The following is a 12012-nucleotide window of genomic DNA, read 5'->3' on the forward strand; positions in this document are numbered from 1 at the left end:
CATGAATACATTAAAAATTAGGAATACAGCCATATGAATGTTGTTCAGGTCCAGAAAATCCACACAGACCCAACTGTTACCTTAGCTATTGGAGGTAAACTTGATCATGTAACCTACATTATTGCAGCTAAACATAACTTTTCATATTTTATCTTGATGACTTGCATGGTGTTTTTATGCATAACTGCACTTATGACCATTTCTCAAAGTTTCCTCTTACCTCCTCTCAAGATAGAAACCAATTAAAACCTTTCTAGACTTCTCTGATATCTTCCATGCCAGTGATTTTTTTTCCTGCTCAGCTCAATCAGTGTTCTGGCTTCATTAGTTAGAAGAGATGCAGCCCAACTTATTTTCTAATATTTATCATCAGCTTTTAAAACAGACTTCTACTGATGTTGAACTTGTAAAAATCACTGTTTAAAATCTGTTTGGAGCAGATATATCTGTACTTCTGTGAAGTCACAGTATTTAGTATTTTGTTCCTACCTGGGAACACACCTAACCTGTTAAAATTAAAGAGATAACCACTGGCCAATGGAAGAGTGTCTATATGTGTACAGCAAAGCAAAGACTTGAGCTCCTTCTCCAGAAGATTCTGCTTTGTGCTCACTGGGATGTGAATCTTCTGTGCTTAGGGTATGGATGCCTCTGCCAATAAAGATATCAGGTGTCCTTGGCCTCCCTGATTCTTAAGACAGCTCTGTTATTTGAATTTTCAAGGAGGTACTGCTGTCAGTTCATGTCTGGTGAAGCAAGAATTAGTTTGTTCTCTTAAGAAATACAATGTAATAATTTTCGGGAGAAGGCTTCAGGAAAACTTTATAGAAGACTTTCAGTACCGGAAGGCAGCCTACAAGAAGGCTGGAGAGAGATTTTTTGTAAGGGCATGCAGTGATAGGACAAGGAGGAAAGGATAGAAACCAAAAGACAGTGGGTTTAAATTGGATATTAGGAAGAAATTATGTGGGGATGGTGAGATACTGAAAGAGGTTGCCAGAGAAGCTGTGAATGCTCCATCCCTGGAAGAGTTCAAGGTCAGTCTGAAGGGAGCTTTGACCAGCCTGGTCTAGTGGAAGATGTCCCTGCCCATGGCAGAGGAATTGGAACTAGATGATCTTCAAGGTTTTTTTTAACCCTAATCATTCCATGGTTTTATAAAAATCAGGGTATTGTACACACATGCCTTCCTAGGCTGTGAGTTGTTATAAAAACTTATTTATTTGATTAATAAAATGGAGTTATTTTGATACTTTAAAAAGCTGATCCAAAATATATGCCTTTATGCTTTCTTACTGCTCTTTTGTTCATGGAGTATTTGAAGCTTTTGTTTGTTTGTCATAGTTTCACTCTAAACTGATAGTCTTTACTATGCTCTGAACTTCTTATTAACTCATTTTTGTAGCAATAGCAATTAGAGAACTTGTTAAGCTAAGCATAACCATTCTAGTGTCTTGGAAGAGTTAAACTGAGAGTGTTGACACAATGTTCTTTCTACAGGAATGTGATGAGTCAGGCTCTAGTTAAAAATTTTAATTTTAGACAGAGTAACTGAAAATAATGGCACTTGTTTGACTATTCAGTTATTTAATTAGCCTTTTACATAGGACCAAGAGTTATTTAGTTACTAGCATGGGCAGAAGTGTACTGAGTTTGTTTTGAAATGTTTTGTAGAATACATAACTCATTCAGCAGAGGATAGAATATAGAAATTAGAAAACTTGCAATGATTAATTGATCACAAAGAAAAGAAAGATTCCAGGCAAGCTAAAAAAAGAGAATACCAAACAGTCCTTGCCTTGATACTGGTTAACCTCTTTTTGAACTCTTTTATTGTGTATGACAAAGGCAAGGGTGTTTATCTGTGGAAAAAAAATCTCATTATATGGTATTTCTAAGATAACTGTGAGTAAATTGTAAGTTAATTTTATCTAACTAGCTAAATAAAACATTGTTTACAAGCAAGTTTGCATAAAACCTGCCAAGAAGGCTTATTAAGAAATTACTAATCACCTGGGGATGACTGAACAGGAGTGCTTAGCCTTGCTTATCAGTAACATGATGGTTTGTTTTATCTTATGCCTGAACTCTTTCCTCTTTTCTTCTCATTTCACTCTGCTCTCCAGGACAATTCTCTGATTAATTTTCCTGTGTGTAGCAGAAAATAATAAGTTACCTGATTTAAGCAAATAATTAACAAGCGTATCTAGTCATTTAACTGTACCTCAGCAAATCTCACCACAAAATTCTATGCTACAAAAATCTTTTAAGCCCTCTAAATGGTTAACACTTCATGGCTATAGTGAGTTTTCAAGAATAAAATGAACTGAAGAATATAAAGTTAAAATAGAAATATTACATACTAAAGTCTACCTAGTATTAATTCACATACTTAACACTAAACCTAATCTGTTGCAATGTAAAAAGGAAAAGTATCCTACTTTTTATCCTTCCTCCCCATAAATATGCACAATTTCCTAACAGTGCCTGCTAACCTCAGATAGGGTTAGAAAATCTACTGTTAATCTGGACACAAAGCAAGCACAGAAATGGATTGAACTGGCAAAATACAAATTTGCTATTAGTTCATGGAGAGAATCTGGACATGGACAATACACTGTGAAGAATTACTAAGAATCTGTATGTAGAAGGGAGAGCTTCCCCTGTCAGATTAATTTTTGTATACTCCGTGATAATTTAAGAGGCAAATTCAGCTGTCAGAAAAACACTGACAATAAGTTCCTGTGTGTACATACTTATATATAAACATATGCGTACATAAAACAAGATTTTGAATCTGCATAACATTTGATATCTACATGGCTTGCAGTCTACTGTGGACATCCTCCTGGAATGGCCAGATAAAGGAACATAACTATTCTGACAGGAACATAACTATTCTGTGTCCTCAGTCTTTACTGCCTATCCCTTGTATCTTGCATACTGGGTTCTGACTGAATAGAAAATATTAGGATTTACTAGACTAGATGAGATTGGAATAGAATAGAATGCTTCAGTTGAGAGGGACTTGCAACAGCTATCTAGTCCAACTGCCTGACCAAATCATCGCTAATCAAATTAAAATCTTGATGAGCATTTTCCAAACGCCTCTTAGACACTGGTAGGCTTAGGGCACTGATCACCTCTTTAGGAAATCTTCCATGTTCAACCACCCTCTGGTAAAAAAATTCTTCTCAATGTCCACTCTAAACCTCTCCTGATACAGCTTTGCACATTCCCATTCATCCTATCTCTGGATATAAGGGAAAAGAGATGAGCATCTCCACCCTCCTCCAATTCCTGTCTTCAGAAAGCTGTAGAGAGCAATGAGGGCACGCCTCAGCCTCCTTTTTGAATGACTATCTTCAAGCTTCCATTTCACCATTACTCATTCTTTTAAATCTTCCCACAGAAATGTGCTGCTTCAACTGGCACCATCAGGGCCTTCACTCTTCCATCACCCTGACATAATGCTCTGCGTCAGTGCAGCTGTGCAGCTGGCTGTGATGGCCCATAATGCAATGGTCCATGTTTGACCTCTTAGCTATGAGATGGCTTTTCCTCAAATATTTCCTACTGGTGATAGTATTTGCTGAAAGGCTGTCACAGATACACTATGGGTTTCACTAAACCGTTGACACACAATAGCATGGGACATCTGCAAAACGAAGAAGATAATGTCATTATAATTTTGCTCTGTGAGGATTGTGAGCGAATGTAATGTGAGGATCGTCCTCAAAACACCTTTCTGTTAAAGAGAGAGCACAAATAAGGATTTATAAACTGCAATGTGTTTTATACTTTGTGAGATGCTACCCAGGTCACTTCTTGATGTATGTGTGCATGTGTAAGTGATAAATAAAATCAGATAAACCAGATAGCTTTGTCTACCTTCACCTTAAGAGTGGAGGTAACATCTTTTTGCATATGACACCGTTATATTGCTGTTGCTATCCTAGCATCATATCCCATCAGTGACACTGTGGTATATAAAGTGAATAAATAAATCATTTATCCTTTTAGAATAAGATGGAGGAAATTATATTTGGAATAAAGAGAGAGAATCTGAAAGTGAGCTATGTCCTCAGCAAGTGCAAATTATCCTTAAAATTATCCTGCAGCAGCTATTCTTCAGGCTCAAAATATTTTAGAGCTTTCATATTCCTTTGATATTTACCCTCAGCTACTGACACAGCAAATACCAAAGTGGATGCAACATTAAAATTGTAAATTGCTCATCAAAAAATTTGGAGTACTAGATCTTTTACTCAGTTTTGAAACTCTGATGTAGATTACTCATTAACATTTAAATAACTATTTCGGGATTATTTCAAGCTCTAAAGAGTGCTGTAGGGTGGGTCCATAGTATTTGACGAGTCAGATACCAGGCATGTTCTTCGTTTTTTATATTTATTCAAATTCATGACCATTGAAGCTGTAGCTGGTTGTTCTGAAAGACAAATAATGTTTTAAGCCAAAACCATAAATATGACGACAATCAGACCTCACAATAATTGTCTGTTCTGTGTTAAACCAAAATGGAAAAAAAAACCCCAAAAAACACAACCTTCGACATAACTTATAAAAGAAAGCTATATATGCTGTAGGTTAGAGTGGAGCTCAATGTAATGAATGACCAATTTAACTGAAAAAAGAGGCAAATTCAATATGTGTAAGAATCTCCTTTCTGTAGAATGCCTGGGGTGGTCTAAGTGTCTAAAAATGTGAGTAATGAAAACAGGCTTAGCCTGGATTTCCCACAAAGATCTGTACTTGAGTTTCACCTGGCATGATTTGTTGCTGCTAATCTTACCACCTTGCCTAATAAGTGTGCCATGAAAACCTGTTATTCAGTTCTGGTATTGACTGTGCTTTTCTAGTGTTTTGTTTAACCATTTTTTTTTTAGGACAAAGTGAAAAGTCTAAGGGCCATAAATTTGCTTGTTGAAGGTGATAGTTGGTGCTGTGTTTGATGCAGGGTTTGAGATGATGCCTTTGGTCACCTTAGTGGAAGCCTTTGTGCTATATATTTATTCTCATGATTCACAAATTGTTCTGAAAAATCCTTTCACGTTAACCAGCTGAAAGGCAATTTTGTCCTTTTTTGGCTCTGAAAATTTTGGGGAGTGGTGGAGGGAGAGTGGGGACATGACAATGTTACAAGTCTTGCTGTAGTTTCTTAGAGTTGTAGAGGACTGTAGCCATAATTCCATCATATTACCTAGGTGTTAAGCAAAAAGGCTATTTCTTTTTGAAGAAGCTTGGTTATACACATTTATAACATGCATTCATATTTTATCACTGATTTTTAGATCTAATCCCACTCTAACATTTTTATTTATTTAAAAAATAAGAAGCCAGCAATCTTTATCAAATAAAGCAATGCCACAGTGTTACAAAGCTTTCCATGTCGAACATGTCATAATTTTATGTTCTAGAACACAAGCAAACATTTCCCAGTCATTACTCATGGACCATTTATGAAGCACTTGGGGGTAGGTGTCAGCAGAGCTGATGTGATGGTGACTAGCAGTGTTCTCCCTGGCACTGAGGGTGTGTTCCAGGAGAGGGAAGCTCAGTCTGTGCTATTACATGGGCGTGTACCTTTGTAAGGCAAAGATGAGATTGCCCATGGGTGTGCAGAAAAGTTCACACTGCTTCCTGGGTAGCAAGTTTCTGGCAATAAACTCTCTGGCTTGGAGGTCTTTGAGTTTACTGTAGTAAGGAGGCATTCTGGCTCAGCTCATATGGTTTCTTTGGGGTTTTTTAGTATGGCCTGTATGAATACCCTGTCCTATGTGTGCCAACCATCAAGAGGCAAGGAAATCAAAATGTGTGTTTTGCCAGCATTCTGGATAAATATGACAGATTGTTGACAAAACCAGGATGCCTTCCAAGTATGTCCACCACAACTCACTGTTCTTGCAAAGCAGGAAACAGAAGGTGTGTTGTTATCCAGAACACGTGGGGAACAAGAATAAAAAACCCTTAGAATTAACACGTTTTTCTGGCAACCTACATTTCTCACTTAGCTGGAAATGTAAAAGAACATGTTGCTACTTATTAAAAGAGAAAACTAAAACTCTTTCAGTGGTGATAGTAGTTTGAGATTTGTTTTTATTTTCAGGAAGATTTTTATGGAAATAACCTTGATTTTATTGGGTTGTGCTGTATTTTATACCACAGTCAGAAAGAATGATTACATTTAATATGGAGAGCTGAACAATTAACAGAGTTAATAGTCTTAAAGATAAGATAGGAATGCCATCCGTATGTGATCCTGAGGTCATCAGATTTAAAGGAAAAAAAGCAAGAAAATCATGATCGAAACCATTATTGTATAGCTTTCTCTTCACAATTACTGTAAAATTTACTTTGAGGAGTTATTTCTTTCTCACTTTTACAGTATCACTTATCTCAAAGAAGTGCTTAGCAGTTTGACTAATTACACAGTTTTAAAACTTTTGCTTACCTTAGGCTGATGTTTCTTGGCTGTCAGTAGGCGATGACTTGATTTAGACTATTTTATACTCCAAGCTGGAGTGTCATTCAGAATTTGAAAAACAGTGCAGGTGTCCAATATGAAAAGAAATCTGCTGTGAGGGAGTCTGAATACTAGTGAACAGTATGCAGCTTGAACTGACATAAGACCAAAGCTGTTCATCATTAGCTTCTTTCATCAACTGCTCTAATTCCAAGACTGCATTCTAATCCACCTAAGGCTGAAAGAAAACATATTAATATTTTACCATAGTGATTTAGTGTACATAAATTGTTCATGATGTACTTCATGATGCCAAAAATCCCCCAGAAAGCACATTTTTATGAGTGCAAGATTTGACTGTAAGAAGTTTCCTTAGCAAAACATGAAAAAATAATATAAAGAATGTCTTTCCTATAGCATACATTTTTCCATATTAAAAAATCAATTGAAATGAGTTTTTATATGACAGAAGTATGAAGGGTCAATTCATTCCCTCTCTTTAGCAGTCACTAAGGGACCTGTTTTGGCAGCATTGAAGAAGTTCTGCTAATAGCAGAGGGAATAGCAGGATTTGATCATGTCATACATGATATCTTCCATCTTCCATTCATTCCCTTATTTTGAATTTACTTATATGCCACAATGTTCTCAAGGCTGGCTCTTTGAAATAAAAAATATGTAATGGATGTGTTTGTAAGCATACAATTTTGGTATTAAAAAGCCAGATAATATTTATAGAACATATTATCAAAAAGTCTACACTGAAGAACAATAGATAATTCTAGTTAACATGTAAGCCTTTTTATATTACACTAAGTAGCATATTAAGGCAATGAATCATTTTTTATGTAACTAGTAATTAGTTTTATAGCAAATACTATACAAGTACAACAAATGGTTGTAGCAAATACAACAAATTCTGCTACAGAAGAAACTTTCCAAACTGAGCCATCAGGTAATATAAATAAATAATAAATAAATAAATAAATAAATAAATAAATAAATAAATTCCATCTCATGATGAAATTACAGTGATTTCCTAAACAATATTGGCTGTCAACAAGTAGCTTTTCACCAATCTTAATTTAATATACTTATTTAAGTAAAAGAAAGAAATATTAGCTGTGTTTAAAAACTGTGAAATATTGTACACTTCCACTGCTATGAAATGACACTTTCTGAGTAATTTTTGTCCATGACTGTAGGCAGTAAATATTCTAAAATTTTAATCATATTCTTAAATATCCTTAAAAATTGCCATATTTTGTATTATTTGTCTTCTGCCATGTATAGGAAGTATCTGTATTCAAATCAGCTGCTCTTTTTAAGAAGTAACTTTTGCAGTTTTTTGATCTCTCATTAAATATAATAATGGATGAATGGTTTAGAGGAAAATGAATACCAGTAGGTTGAAAAGGACAGCCCCTGTGGAGACCCTCCAAAGTCTGAGAAGAATTTTTGCAAGCAGTAACACAACTGTAAATATACTTTGGTTTAGGGATAGGTCTGTGAATTATACAAGAATCCTGTTGTCATAATTATGTTACTGGGCTCTGCTGGAGTCAGGAGGAGAACAGGCCTGAGGATGCATGTACATGTCCACAAGGAGACAGCATGATTTATGACTCTCGGGTAACCCTGGGGACATGGATAGTAGAAGGATGAATTTTGAAAGGTTTTTTTGTAGGTCTTTTAGTGTAAATTTTCCTCCTTCATTGGTAGCTTGTCTGTCATAAATTGCTTTTAAAAACATTTATTTAGTTATTTAATCAAGAAGTTAATTTACAGTGCCCTTTTACAGCTACTTTTACTGAGTAGGAACTGCAGGCACTTTTCCATTCAAATATGCATTTCAATGTTGTATATAGAGTTACTAGTTACTCTTAATTAGGCATAAACTGGGTAGTTTTTCTATATATGTAATCTTTATGTAACTATTTTTAGGAGTACAAAGGGTAGTATTCTGTAAAGAATGTATTGAGAATAATAACATTTGGAATTCTGCTATCAAACATTTGGAAGCACCAGATTAGCAAGTGAAATTCTGCTGTTCAGCTATATATTTGGCACAGATTCAAGCAGCTTTACAGGAGGGTTTTTAACTGGGTTTGTACACACCATGTCTACCAGCTGATGAGCTGTGAACCTACCCAGAGATTCTTCATTACAGAGAAGGTGATTAATATTTCTTGGCACTTGGAAATGCCATGCAGCCATCACATTTTGTATGAAGAAGGGTTAGAGCAGGAAGCCACTGTCTGAGAGGCTGCAGGATACAGTGCCTGGAGCCATTGCAGCAGCACAGTGTGTGATGGAGGGGATTTATGAATGGGCCTTGCTGCAGACTTGTGTCACTTGAAGCCTTGCTTAAGGATGCCTACTGAGCTAAGTAATTGCCAGTGGGAAAGAACATTGCCAGCTGTAAAATGGGAGATTTTACAGCTGTCTTTTAAAATATGTAGGTAAGTGATTTGGGTATAGTTTGAGATAGTCCATAATCATATCATGTCACATTTCCTTATTGTTCTGAAGTGACAGCAAAATGGCATATGAACTTAGTTTCTACATAGAACAGCCAGAGTAGTTTGTTTAGAACTGTTTGTACCACACATTGACAGCAAAATGTGAAGCAAGGCATGAGGGATGGGAAGCTTCCTGCATGTCCTTGGGCTCATGCAAGAACTGGAACCAGTACAACTTCTGATAAGATTATTTCAAAAAAGCATTCCAAGATTATCAGAAAGGTTGCACTGTATCATAAAAGAGAAAAAAATACCCAGGTAAAATACAGCATGCAGAAGCAGTTTTCCAGCTCCTCCCATTGCTGTACTCAAGTGACACAGTTATAGTTAACTTTGGATTATCAATCACTGTGAAACAGAATGGGAAGGTTGTACATTTGAACAGCTTTTTCACTGCTTTTGCATTCAATGATGCGGCTCTCAGAACCAATACTGGACATGGAAATGGCAAACTACAGTGAAGTTTTAGATCCAACATATACAGCACTGGAGTTCGAAACTATGCAGATTCTGTATAATGGCAATGGTGAGTTCTGCCCTTTGAGGCAAATTCAAGCCAGTTAACAGAAAAAGTGAATTGTAGTAATGCTATAAGGTGTTACTTAAATGTTTTATTAATGGAGCATTTGGGGGTTGTTTTCAAACTACAAATCTACTCTCTTACACTTCATCACTGACTCTGAGTTAGTAACATTATAATTCTTTAAGGAAAATAAAAAAGATTTTATATATAATAAAGTAGTTGTACTGTCACCAGTCAGTTAATCAAAGGGAAAAAAATGGTCTATTCAGCAGTTGTTTTATTTACTGTAAGACAAATTAATAACTAGTATTGACAGTTTGGATGTGGAGGTATATTTTGTATATAACTTTCAGAAGGAAATGAAAAAATTATCCAGAGTTTTGTGAAAAAAATTAGCTACTGTTTCTTGATGCCTAGTTTCTAATTTTTATACTAATATTTATTTTATTTAAGTATTAATCTAGCCTTTCTAGCTAAGTGTATATATACACAAGAGTGATTTAAAAAGAATCACATTGGCTTTCTAGAGGATAATGTTTAGTTGAGAAAAAGTATTTGCGTTTGGTTAATGTAACACTTTAGGCAGATTTTTTTTCATATGCAGTTTTTGAGAATTTTTCTCAAGTTATGCTTGAAATAGAAAGCACATAGTTTCATTCTGCCATCTAGTACTGACAAAAAAAAGTGAATAAAAGTATCAAGCAAATTAAACTACTCAAAAATGGCCTTTCAAATCTTTTAATACACTAAAAAATGTTTGTTTATTGTGTCTTAAGGTATAACTCATAGTTCTATAGTAGTATGTATTTTAAAAGGCAGAACCTTTTATGCAGTGATTTGCAGGAAAAATATTTAGCACCGGCCATATAGAACATAATTAACTTTTTATTGTTGGGCTTTAAGTTTTATCTGAATTTCTGATGTTAAGTTGCAACAAGGTTGGTAAACAGAAGGTTAGATTTGGTTATCAATTTAGGAAGAAAAATCAGAACTTTATGGGCTAACTAAATTTGTAGCTGTCAACAATGATTATATAACTTTAGATGTTTTCTCCACTTTTTTTGTTCTAAAATGGGTATTTCATTGGTCATATGTTTTTTGCTGAATAGCACCCTTTTGGATCTGTTAATGTTAAATAAAATGAAAAGGCAGATTAGGGAGGTTGTTCTTGGTTGCATTATGTGTTGGAGATAGAGCTGGTGTCATGGTTTGACACTGGCACAATGCCAGTGCCCCCATGAAGATACCTTCTCCCTGGTTTCTGCTGTGAGATGTGACCAGGAATAAGCAAAGCAGGCTCTTACTTAGGGAAAAAAGAACTAGAACTTTATTAACTATTCTACAACTACAGATAAAAAGGAACACACACACAGGGAAAATGAAAACTTCACAAGTGCATTTCCTCCTCCCCCCACTAAATTTCTAACCCAATACATTTGTTCTTCAAATCACCAACTCTCAGTCTAGCACTACCTTTTAGACAATCAATCTTCAGTTCATCAAGAGGAGAAGAGTCTTTCTTGTACCATGGGCTTCCCCTGGAAACACAGCTGAAGCTTCGTGTGTTTCTGTGTCACTCGTGGCACCGCCCGGAGTACATCTGCCGTCGTGACTTCTTCTTTTCCATGTCTAGTGCTCTCACTACTGAACACAGACTAAAACTGCTTCTAAGGTTGTCTTTTAAAGATGCTCTGTCCTGATCCAAAAAAGGCACAGTCTCTCTTTTGAGACACCTGTCCCCACAATCTCTCTTTTTGAGACACCTGTCCCCCCCATATTTTTTCACTCCCTGAGGCCGAAGAGCACCAACACTGAACCTTCTTAGTCCTGAAGCCATTGCCTCCCCCTAGAATGCAGTCTCTGTATCACAAAGAACATGGTTCTGTCTATGGCTATACAAAAAGAGTCCAGCAAAAGCCACTCTATCATCTCTTCCCACTAAGATTCTTCTCTATTCTTCTACTATCTCTCACTCGCTCAGACCTCTCTCACACTGGCCCATTTCTTCTTCATCTTCTACTCTATCTTCTAAAAAAAGTCAATGATCTGTAAAGTTCTCATTCTCTAAAAAAGAGTTAAAAGCTCTTACAAGCGGCCGGCTGAACCCCTCCCTCTTCTCCGTCCCAGCCGTGCTGCCGGCGCAGGCCTATGTTTATCAAGCTTCAAAGTTACAGTCCCAGGCAGCGGCTCTCTCTCTCTCTCTCTCTGTGTCTCTCAGAAAAGGCTGCCCGATAGCTCCCAGTGTCTCTCTCTTTCTCTCTCTTCCACCCTTCTACCCCGGGGCTCAGGCCTACCTCTCTCGGCCACATGGCTTTCCCCTACCCCTGCCCAGCCAGCAGCTGGGCCGGGAGAGAGACCCGAACTCTTTCCCACCGGAAACCCAAGAAGACCCTCCCAGGAGAGAGCTCTGCTTTTAACCCTGTGTTCTCAGAAGCGTGTCTATGTCTCAATAGTCAAGTTAAATGCCAATATTAAAGTCTAAA

Source organism: Molothrus ater, chromosome 1, assembly GCF_012460135.2.
Source record: "Molothrus ater isolate BHLD 08-10-18 breed brown headed cowbird chromosome 1, BPBGC_Mater_1.1, whole genome shotgun sequence".
NCBI lineage: Eukaryota > Metazoa > Chordata > Aves > Passeriformes > Icteridae > Molothrus > Molothrus ater.